Below are 12,441 nucleotides of genomic sequence, written 5' to 3' on the forward strand. Positions count from 1 at the left end.
CTAAGTTTAAATGCTTTGATTTATTCTACTAATGTGTTTGTTCAATGTTGAGTTAAAATTGTTTATAAGACACAAGAATTAAAAGGCCCAAGCCCAATATGGAAGACAAGGCCCAAGTCAAACAACTCAGTACAACTCGGCCCGCGTTTGTCAAAACGCTGTCTCTTTGGACAAAACGCAACTCAGCAAAGAGAAGGATCTAGAAAACCTTCGGGAACAACTTCAAGATGAAGCTGCTGAGTAGTCTCGACAAAGCGTACAAGACAGCAGCTGGCAATTGAAAACTTCCAGACAAAGTATTTCTACTTTGGGTAAAGTTCAGACGACACAGTATGCTGTCTAGTTGACTTTACCATAAAAGGAGAGACAGTCTGCTGAGCTGACCGAGGACAGAAGATACACAAATCTGATTGGCCGAGAGCTCTGAGCAAGTCAGGATGACAACGACATGTAGCCGTTTCCCTCCAACGGTTATTTCGAAATTCGAAATGACCGATGCCCAGACGTCTCTATAAATAGTGCCATCAGAAGCTTCACTCTACACAGAATTTGATCAAGCCATTACGCTGACCAAATTTGTACACAAGTTCTGCAAGAAAAGAAGCAAAGCAAATCTTACACTACAATTCATACATCTGTGTAAAAGTCTAGAGTGATTGTTTCAATCGTCTAAAGTGTCTTAGCAAATCTTTGTATAGGACAAAACACTTATCATTTCTAGAGATAGAAAGGAGAGGCTGAGTACTCGGTTTTAGTACTCAGCAAGAGATTAGGATTGAGTAGAGGTATAGAGGAAGGTACTCTTGTCATACTCAGTTGCTAAGATTGTAAAAGGTTTGAGGCTCTACCTTTAAAGAGCTCAGTAGAGGATTCGAAATCTCGGAACGTGTTCCGGGGACAGGACGTAGGCTTAGAAGAAGCCGAACCTGGATAAATCTGCTGAGTAAAGTATTTCTTACCTTTAACTCCTTATTTATATTGCTTGCTTAAAATAACCAAAAACTGACCAAGTAAAGAGGTCAAGTTGAGTTGTGCGCGTTAAACGTCTGAGCTCAGGAATAGACTCTAAGTGCTATCTTCTGACTCAAGCTAAGAAACTGACCTAGTCACCAGTTGACTAAGCCAGTATCTTGCTGTTTACTCAGCGCCGCTGTTAAAACCTTTTTCCTTAGAAAAAGAAGTCTGCCCTAATTGCGAAAAAGTTTAAATAGTTCCTAACCCCCCTAGGAACTATACTTGCAACCTTACAAGGGACCAACAATTGCTTTTGCTAATTCGAATTGAAGGGTGATATAAAATCGGTCTATTTCCGGCATCATATCCATAGTTAGCGCACTCATCCTAGTTAGAAACTCCAGCTCCGTATCAAAGTCACGGTCGATATCGTCACTCACATCAATATCATCACTATCAGCAATATCGTCACTATCATCAATATCGTCACTATCATCAATAAGAAAACCGTTAGGCTTGTTATCCAGGAACATGTTCAGAAATACTGTAATGAAAGGAAGATAGGAGTTTGTCGCTAGGTATTTGACCAAATAGGATCGTCCAGTTCCTATAGAACCTATCATTGAAATACCCCTAGAGGGGGATAGGGCTAAGCGGAGCGAAAAGGGTTTTCCATGAGATGGGAAATGAAAACTATTCACCCCACACGAGGTTTGTGAATAAGCGGTTGTCTGATAATAAGCAAGGAATATCCGTCTTTCTGCTAAACATGGTGTATTGAACTCATAATTCATTAGATACTTTTTATGAATGTCAACTAAGTATCGTAAATAAATTGCTCCCGGCTCTTCAATCATTTGATAACCAGAGTCATTCTTTGATAAATGATCACCATGAGTCAGACTCAATAGAATTTGATCAATCCTTTTTTCTGTCGTTAAGGTGGAGAACTGAACCAAGAATTCTCTTTCTTTATCATCAATCGAATCACTGTTCGCGACCAATGATTCTATTTTATCATCAATCCAATCACCGTTCACGTTTTTTATTTTTCTTATCAATGAATAAATCTCTTTACTTGTATGACTTAGATGTCTCGTATTTCTCGAAAAAGTGATTCGATTGATGGGATTTGGTATGATACTTATGAGATCGATGAGATTGATATTCAAAAATTTCTTCTTAGAACGGATTGATTTAACCCCATAAGTGGGACCACCACCCCATAGCATGTTGCCGCCAAAAGCAGAACCCCGCATTTCTTCTAGAAAATCTCCTAATTGTTCCAGAGCAACTAGAAAGAGATTCTTTAACCAGAAAAAATTCAGTTCAGATGTAGGATACCTATCCAAAAGTTTTCGCAACTCAATGATGTATGATGGAATCATCAAAGATTTGACCTTTTCGAACTCTGTCTGTAACTCACTATAGGCTCGGGAAACAAAAAGAAGATGTGTACGAACGAGATATCCAGCAACAAGAAGAAGGAAAAGGATTGAATAGAGGAACTTGTTAAGCCCAAAATATACCTAAAATATCATCAATAATTACATCAATATTGTTACGAATTTATGATATTTATAACTGTTTAGAAAGCTTTTACTCTCGAATATGTTTCTTTCATGCAAGGTACATAAATATTTGGTAAAATCCAAATATGAGTAAAACGAGCTCAAAAATAGAAGAAAAGCCCTACAAAAGGAGTCAAAGACGACGGAAATTAATAACGCCAAGTCGAGGACACGAACGAGAGCCAAAGAAGTGAAAAATGCTCTGTGCTGTGACCGCGGCCCCCACAATTCACGGTCGCGACACGCGTCGCCAGTCACCTTCCCCCTTTCGTCCAAAGGCTGAAAAATCAATTCCCCATTCTCAGCAGAGAATTTCCATTCTCGGTAAGAGCAGAAATTCTGCCAAGTACAATGAACACATGTTTAATTCCAAGAAACACGTTCGTTCAAGCGGATAGAAACGTCTCTTCACAGCGGACACGACCCTCCACAATGGACACGACACTTCAATCACGACCCTTCAACATCTATAAATAAAGAGTTGATTTGAGAGTTGAAACAATTAATAAGAGAGTTAGAATTTAAGATTAGTGGAAGAGTTATGCAGAAACTCTGACTCAGAAATGAGTCAGAGATTAGATTTCAATTCTGTAAAAAGCAATATGCTGTACACACATTGTTTATTCAATAATAACAAATTCAGTAACGTTTAGACATTGTTCCAGTTTAGTTTACATTTTGGTAGTGGACCGACCCAGTCTCTATTACGAAGATTCAACGAGAAGATTGAGTAGAGGATTCGCCCCTGAGCCTGACAAACTCTAATGAAACCCAAGGAAAGGATTGATCAACCCATTCACTTGCAAGCCGTCGAAGAATTCAATGCTCCATGTTCTCTGTAAACTTGTATCAATTTATATTTCATCTAATAAAGTCTGTTCTATTCGATAGATTTTTATACAGCACTTATGGTAACCAATCCACTAAAGTGACTGCTGGTGTTTTCATTAAAACGTATTTAATCCAAAATCATTACAAGGAAACTTTGTTGAACACTTAGGCAAATTATTATCTCGAAAGAGATTTAATTTGATTAAGGGCAACTATCCCGAAAGGGTTTTGTCATGTTCAAAGCCAATTAATTAGAGGTTCCGTCATTTATTTCATCTTTATAATTCGTACAAAGTTTAAAGTTGTTTTCTTTACTTAATGCAAACGAATACATTCGTTTACTTTTCTAAATAGTACTAAAAGTTCCTATCTTGCAAATTCATTCTTAAATCAGAATATTTTCTAACGTTTTCATACTCTAATCTAATTCTCATTCTAGCAATTTCAAAACCAAAACCGATTAAACGATTTTTCCATATCATAAACCTAAGAGTAAATTTAACCGATTGTAAATAAGTTTTGTTAAAAAAAACGTTCCCTGTGGGATCGATATCTTTTATTACTACAAGCGTATACCGTGCACTTGCGGAAATCGCTCAATAAGTTTTTGGCGCCGTTGCCGGGGAACGCCAAATTTTTAATAAAAATTTATATTTTTCGTGTTTTATTTCGAACCTTGGTTTATAATATATTTATGTATTTATTTATTTTTATAGTTTTTATATTGAGGATGGTCACTAGGACTAAATCCTCGTTGTTATTTAACGTTTGCAATTATATGCTTGCAGATACAAAAAATTCAAGTTTTTTCAAAGATAACCTGGAGATTTGATTATCAATGAAATTCACAGAAGGAGTCTACAGAAAAGAAATTTGGCTAGCAGATATATCAGAAGGGAAAGAAGATTTTTGAAATAGATGTCAGACGTGACAGATGATTTTTTTTTGAAAATTTACCTCTTCCCAAACACCTTTAACCCTTTTCTATACACTTAACCCTTCACCAAAACATCATTTCTCTTTGTAAAATTTTTTTATTCAATTTCTACACTAAACCCAAATAATTTCACTTTTTATCACTACCTAAAACACCTACATCTATCTCTCTAAGAAATCACCATGGAAAATCTTCTCAGACAGATGAGCAAGTAGGATGAAATTATCTTATCCGTCAGGAAGGAATTGTATACTTTTAATATAGTTTTGAAAGTTTCGGTTCATGTGCGTACTTCCAGTTCGTGCACAAAACTAGAAGTTTGGGCATTCAACCGCAATCAGTAGATCCTTAAATTGAGAAAACGCTAAAAAAAGAAAGCGCTTAAAAAAAATAAAAAAATAAAAAAGAAAAAAAAGAAAAAAATATACAATAATAATTTCAAGTTGGGGTACAATTCTACTTTCTTTTATTCCTGCTTGAAATTATTCCAAGGTAAGTTAAATGGACAGAACCATTATTTAAAAAATGGTCTAAGTAATTGATTATGTCCATGATTTTGATTCTCCTTGAGAATTCTTAAGGATTATCACATTTTTTTTAGTTTTTAGTTTTTCATATTTTAATTTCTTACATTTCATTTTAGTTTAGTTTATACATTAGTCTTTAGTTTAGTAATAATGGTTAGATTAGAAATAAAAAATTTGTGATTACTGAATGATATTGAAAATATGTTATGTACCTTAAATATGTGTAATTGATTAGGAAAGTGTCTTTAGATTTCGAAAAAAAAAAATCTCAATTGAATTAAAAGTTACACAAAATTTAAGTTTCATAATTAAAATATCTACTGTGACTTTTGTTTGATGTTTTGAAAATTTCTGAACTTACTGAGAATGTGAATTCTCAGTTGAGAATTTTACTTTTTTTTCTGAACTTACCGAGAATCGAAATTCTCTGCCGAGAATTTAAAATTCTAGGTAACTTCAGCGAGTAATAAAAAAAAAAAACTTTGCCGCGACCGCGCGACACGGGCTTATATCAGACCTGTATCTTTCCTTTTCTTCTTTAGTTCATGCACCATTTTGAAAAATTAAGTTTGTTTATATCCAAATGGTGTGAATTTACACATTTTCGATCCCAACAGACACCTTGAATTGTGCTGGATTGCTTATAAAATAATCGACAAAGATCAGATTTATGTTACTTACATTTTCTCTTCATCTCTATCAGACATAATCTGATTTCTTCTCAGTTATCAAACCTTTAAAACACAAAATTACAGAAAGTTTTTCTTCCATTAAAAAGCATGATTTCCAAGCATAAATCTTCCATGAAGATTACTGCTGTACGCAACAAGCGTCCTGATTTATCATATTGCTACGGTACACCGTTTCCCATTCACATACATGATGAAGAACGAAGATATTATAAAACTATTTGTTGTATATAGTTTGTATATTGGTTTGTTTTGTGTTTGTTCTTTCGGTAACTTGTATATGTGTTCTTCTAATTTTAATAAAACTATCAAGTTTGATTCTTGATTCTTTTTGCTTAAACATACGTTAACCATACAAGTTATACGACTACATCTGAATCTAAGTTTACATGAAACAGTAAAATTTTTAACATGCATCTGTAATTATTTTTAATGAATCTGTATTCATTTTAGAACTATTTCTGACAATCTGACTTTTCATATATATTACATACTAATACGGTATAATCATTAATAACTATTGAACAAATATTATGACCATTCATTTTATATGATAATTCTTAGTTTTGTTCTGTATATCTGTTTTTCAATTTTGATAGCATATCAACTTTGATTCTTTGATTCTTTGATTCATAGGTGTTCACTATGCAAGTTATTCGAATGAATCTGTACCTAATATTAAAATGTATCAGTATAAACTTCAAACATAAATGTGTATATGATGTTTAAGTGAATCTGTATATCATGTCATTAATCTGTATCGGTTTCAATGCTTCAGATTTAATATGAATAAGTGATTAATAATTTGTATTGACTACTTTTAATTTGTTTGTTTGTTTCTGTATGTAGGATCGTTTTTAATCTTTGTTGTACATATGTTCTTGTTTCATTTATGTACACATGTGTTATACAATAAAACTTCATTTGATTTCATACTTTTAATTTTTCATTTATGTCTGTTCAGATTTCTACACTATTATCACATGAATCTGTATAAATCACTTTAATGCTAATAAGTTATGATAATTATTAACTAGATAATAAATTTTCATTTTCATGCAACCATTGAGTTTAATTTTAATTATGAAATTATGAACTTATATCGTGTTGATTATTATATATATCCGTATGAATTTCTTAAAATAAAACATACAATTTTTTATATGAATCTGTATCAATTCGAATAAGGTTAATGATTAAGGTTAAATGTTTCATTATCTGAATGCTTATTTAATTTGAATAAAGATCATGTTTAAGTTTTAAGCATGAATAAATACCTACATGAACTTACGTTCCATATCTTTTCGATGATTAATTTACCTTATGTGACTTAATGCACATTGATTCTACATTAACTCTAATTAGGAATTTAAAGTTTTATTCCTAAAAATTTAATACGGATAAACCCTTGGTTTCCTTGCATTTAATGTTTTTCAATTAAGTTCTTAAGTGTAGGTACAGTTTATATTAAGTTTAGGAGACAATTAATCAATTAAATCACACAAACCAAGTCAAAATGCACCTAAACAAACGTCTATGACCAATTCTCTACCGAGAATTTATTATTCTCGGTAAGTCCAGCGAAAACAGGTCGAAATCAGAGTGAAAAATTCTCTGAATTTCGCGTGCCGCGACCGCGGCTAGACAATCCTCGGTCGCGACACGCGACCTGTAGGCGGGGTTTGGCTCGAATTTGAACAAATTTTTACCTTTTTCTATTCTTAACCCCTAAATTCATACCTCTATTAGCCTATCCCTTATACATACATTCCATAAACTCTATTTCAAACACATTTTCTTTTTCACAACTCAATTCCACACCATATCACCTTTACTTTTTACCAATTTTTACTTCTCCAAAATACATCTTTCCCAAACACCACATCCATAACCTAACCCTTTTTACACACAATGCCTAAACATCATCAGGTTACTAACCAGGTTTGCTCTACATCTAATAATTGTTTGCATGTTGAATATGGATCCATTCAGCATTATTTCAGATGGGGTTGGGCACATGGTACAAGCACTATTATGGACAACGTGCATAGTAAAACAGACATTATTGTATTGTTTACTATTTCCTACTTTAAAATGGAATGAGAGGATTACATTTAGGCTTTCGGTTAATATATGAAGTTGGGGATGACAAGATGAATATTTAGTTTGGATATCATACAAAAATAATTTATTGTTAAGCCATCAATTTTCAAACCAATCCGGTTTGGACATATTTTGCCTAGTTTAGGTGAATTTACTTCCAAGTACACTTTTAGCGAGCTCATTAAGGATAATAGTAATTTCTATTTTCAATAAATTTTTATCCTATTTTCTTTTTGGGCATATTAAAAAGGGTAAAGGATTTGAAGTCAAGATTTATTTGTTTATTCTGGATTACATCTTCAAGGAAGTTCACATGGTAATAGTATTAAAGAGGATAGTAATGCGAAGACACATTTTTGTGAGGATGACGATATGCATTATGACAAGGATGAAGCCGGTAAGGAAGCGGAGCATGTTGATGCCTCCACACAAGCACAAGGACATGTTGGTGATGAGCACAGTGTTGATCAAGTTCATTTGCGAACAAATTTTGAACTATATGAATGCACCAAACCGTCAAATGGTTTTGCGGTTAGATGATATTATTGACACCAATCAAGAAATGAGTTCCAGAATTTAGGCGGTGGATGCCAATATCCACACTTTGAGAAGCGAGCACACATCACCATGACGGCAGTTATTATCATTTTTCCGTCGTCACAACGTCGTGACCACACCGTCTCCACCGGGTTCACCTTCACAAGAATAGGTTTTATCTTATCTTTTCTCAACTCATTTATTTTTATGTTATTTTTGATTAAGTTTGGTACAATTTCAATTTCTATTTATGTTGGATACAATCCATTTCATATTTATCTATTTTCGTACAATTTTGCTTTATTTCGTACAAATTTTTCGTGTTTTATCAATTTTTACACCAATGAGGACATGGTCCAAATTAAGTGTGGGAGGAGATATTGCATATATCATTTTATTTTAGTACGAATAAATTTTTATGCAACGAATAAGAATAAATAATTTTTAAGCAACATTTATAAATGCAACACTTGTTTTATGCAAATGCAACATATATTGCAACACAATGTATTTAACACTATTTTTATTAATTTAACATTTTCATATGTTTATAAATTAATCATAAAGTTAATATGATTATTTTTAGGTTATCTTTATCAATAGAAATAATATATTTCTATACGGGCTATGTTTTAAATTTTTTTCATAAATCTCCGATACGATTTTTAAGTATGAAAATTGTCTCGAGTGAATGTATTTAAGTAATAAATTCTTTATTTTAAATCTCTAGTTTATATCATGCAATTCATGATACAATAAATCTTATTTTAAGTTTTCAATTAGGTTTATAGGCATTAAATTGAACTAACAATTTTAGCTCGGTTTGATTTCGTCTTACATTAACACCAATTGAAGTTTTTAAGGAAACTTTAGCCATAATACATGTTGAATTTTAAGTCAATATAGAATGAATGTGCTATCTTTCTTTTTCCCAATTTCAATATTATATTTCATATTAATTAATCAATTAGCTGAATTCTTAACTTTTGGCCACGATTGAGACCAACCTTATCACAATCGAGGTATGAAAGGGAAGAAAATTAAGTACCGTTTACTTTTGGCCACGGTTGCGACCACCCTTATCACAATCGAGGTATGGAAGGAACGTTAAAAGCAAAAAAAAAATAATAAGCGTGTTTAAGTTTAAAGTAACGATTGCGTCCACCAATGGCATGGTCGGTACCTCTTAAGCAAACACAAAGCAATAAAATACGTATAAGGTTACGGTTGAAACCACTCTTATTTCGGGCGTAACCAAGCAAATAAAATCAAGTACTTATTCATTTTAATATATCTCATATATTAGTTAGGTTTGGGAAAGGAAATTTTTGTGCTTTGAAATGCCTTGAGATGAAAGATTCAATTACATGCATGCTTATTTCGTCCCGAATGCTTCAATACAAAATTGGAAATACAAGACGAATGATATATCGTATTTATACTAAGTTAGTTTGATATTTTGCGTATAAATTTGCCATGCGAAGTTAGTCTTTTCGGCTTAACTAATTCAAAAGGTAATATAGAGATATATGTTTTATTTTCATAAACAGATTAGTTAGAGAATAAATTCAGTGAAATTTTGCTCGGGACTAGCAAAAGATTAAGTGTGGAGATTTGTTAAGCCCAAAATATACCTAAAATATCATCAATAATTACATCAATATTGTTACGAATTTATGATATTTATAACTGTTTAGAAAGCTTTTACTCTCGAATATGTTTCTTTCATGCAAGGTACATAAATATTTGGTAAAATCCAAATAGGAGTAAAACGAGCTCAAAAATAGAAGAAAAGCCCTACAAAAGGAGTCAAAGACGACGGAAATTAATAACGCCAAGTCGAGGACACGAACGAGAGCCAAAGAAGTGAAAAATGCTCCGTGCCGCGACCGCGGCCACCACAGCCAGTCACCTTCCCCCTTTCGTCCGAAGGCTGAAAAATCAATTCCCCATTCTCGGCAGAGAATTTCCATTCTCGGTAAGAGCAGAAATTCTGCCAAGTACAATGAACACATGTTTAATTCCAAGAAACACGTTCGTTCAAGCGGATATAAACGTCTCTTCACAGTGGACACGACCCTCCACAACGGACACGACACTTCAATGATGACCCTTCAATATCTATAAATAAAGAGTTGATTTGAGAGTTGAAACAATTAATAAGAGAGTTAGAATTTAAGATTAGTGCAAGAGTTATGCAGAAACTCTGACTCAGAAATGAGTCAGAGATTAGATTTCAATTCTGCAAAAAGCAATATGCTGTACACACATTGTTTATTCAATAATAACAAATTCAGTAACGTTTAGACATTGTTCCAGTTTAGTTTACATTTTGGTAGTGGACCGACCCAGTCTCTATTACGAAGATTCAACGAGAAGATTGAGTAGAGGATTCGCCCCTGAGCCTGACAAACTCTAACGAATCCCAAGGATAGGATTGATCAACCCGTTCACTTGCAAGCCGTCGAAGAATTCAATGCTCCATGTTCTCTGTAAACTTGTATCAATCTATATTTCATCTAATAAAGTCCGTTCTATTCGATAGATTTTTATGCAGCACTTATGGTAACCAATCCACTAAAGTGACTGCTGGTGTTTTCATTAAAACATATTTAATCCAAAATCTTTACAAGGAAACTTTGTTGAACACTTAGGCAAATTATTATCTCGAAAGAGTTTCAATTTGATTAAGTGCAACTATCCCGAAAGGGTTTTGTCATGTTCAAAGCCAATTAATTAGAGGTTCCGTCATTTATTTCATCTTTATAATTCGTATAAAGTTTAAAGTTGTTTTCTTTGCTTAATGCAAACAAATACATTCGTTTACTTTTCTAAATAGTACTAAAAGTTCCTATCTTGCAAATTCATTCTTAAATCAGAATATTTTCTAACGTTTTCATACTCTAATCTAATTCTCATTCTAGCAATTTCAAAACCAAAACCGATTAAACGATTTTTCCATATCATAAACCTAAGAGTAAATTTAATCGATTGTAAATAAGTTTTGTTAAAAAAAACGTTCCCTGTGGGATCGATATCTTTTATTACTACAAGCGTATACCGTGCACTTGCGGAAATCGCTCAACAGAACTCCCGAACATTTGGCGATCTCAGATGTGTCGATATCAATGGTGCCTCATTATTTTGATGAATCATTTCTTCGGACAGAAGAAGATTATGTAAACACTTACTCGAAATCTGACTTATCAGATTCCATTGTGGAAGACACAATTTTTTCTGAAGAATTCTCCATGATATATTTGATCCACGCATAATATCATGAAAAATGGATACAAATTTTTTACTGCTACTTAGTATCGGTAATAGGTCCGAAAAGGTATCGAAAAATATCAAATTTAGATATTTGTACCCTGACGAAGTAAGGAACCATGGCATATATGTTTGGAATAGATTCCATTTTGAGAGAGTTGAAAAAGCACTATCTCGTTGAAAGGTTCTATACATCTGCCCTTTTTCAACACATTTCTTTAGACAAAGACTCCGTTTTTTCCTCTTTTCGGATGGTAAATATTTCTCAGAACATGGAGTGTGAATCAAACCCATGTTTGAATTGAAATTGAGATACTGATGCAAGTTCTTCCCTTCTGAATCAGATAGATTCATATCCGAAAGAGGTTGACAATAAGTTCTTTCAAAATTGACTATTTGTCCCTCTGTTAGAGGTGTTCTAGAAATGTCTGCGATCGAATAAATAGCTCTACGAACGAATGGATCAGATCAAATTGGAAAATGGAAAGATTTGTACAAGTTATACCTTTCGTTACCACTTTGTGGAAAATCATTAGGTATGAATATGTTAGATACCTGTGACTCGATTGTTGAAATAGTATCTCTCTCCAAAAAAGCATGTTTTTTTTTACCGCCGCACAAAGAAAATATTTTGTTGCGAATGAACAAGATATTGAGGAATTGTCCATACGTAAAATCAGAATTCTTGATACGGGCCTTTTCCACATAAAAAGGGAATCTTTTGTTACAATAGAAGCAGAAGTGATGTAGATTATTCAAGAATCGAAGTCGATTTGCTTTATAAAAAGAAGATATCAATGAACTTCTATGAAATGGTTTCACGGGATTCAGCCAATTGTTTTGATCGTGGGATATCATTGCGAAATAGGAATCCGTGTTATCAAAAGATTTCCTGCGATTAGTTCTAGTATGGAATGAGTCAATCATCCACTTTGGTATCTTATTGAACAAAAATGGTGATATTATTCCTCCATTAATTAAAAATTGCGATTTTTGGGAAGTATCATGATCATCCAATAAGA

The 12,441-nt window shown here is 33.1% G+C and overlaps 1 pseudogene; it reads right to left on the reverse strand.

The window, feature by feature from the left end:
• Window positions 1–1,244: 1,244 nt before the first annotated feature.
• The window catches only part of LOC136208918 (protein Ycf2-like), a 14,412-nt pseudogene continuing 3,215 nt past the window's right edge, over window positions 1,245–12,441 (reverse strand).

The sequence above is a fragment of the Euphorbia lathyris genome, chromosome 10 (genome assembly GCF_963576675.1).
Source record: "Euphorbia lathyris chromosome 10, ddEupLath1.1, whole genome shotgun sequence".
Lineage (NCBI taxonomy): Eukaryota > Viridiplantae > Streptophyta > Magnoliopsida > Malpighiales > Euphorbiaceae > Euphorbia > Euphorbia lathyris.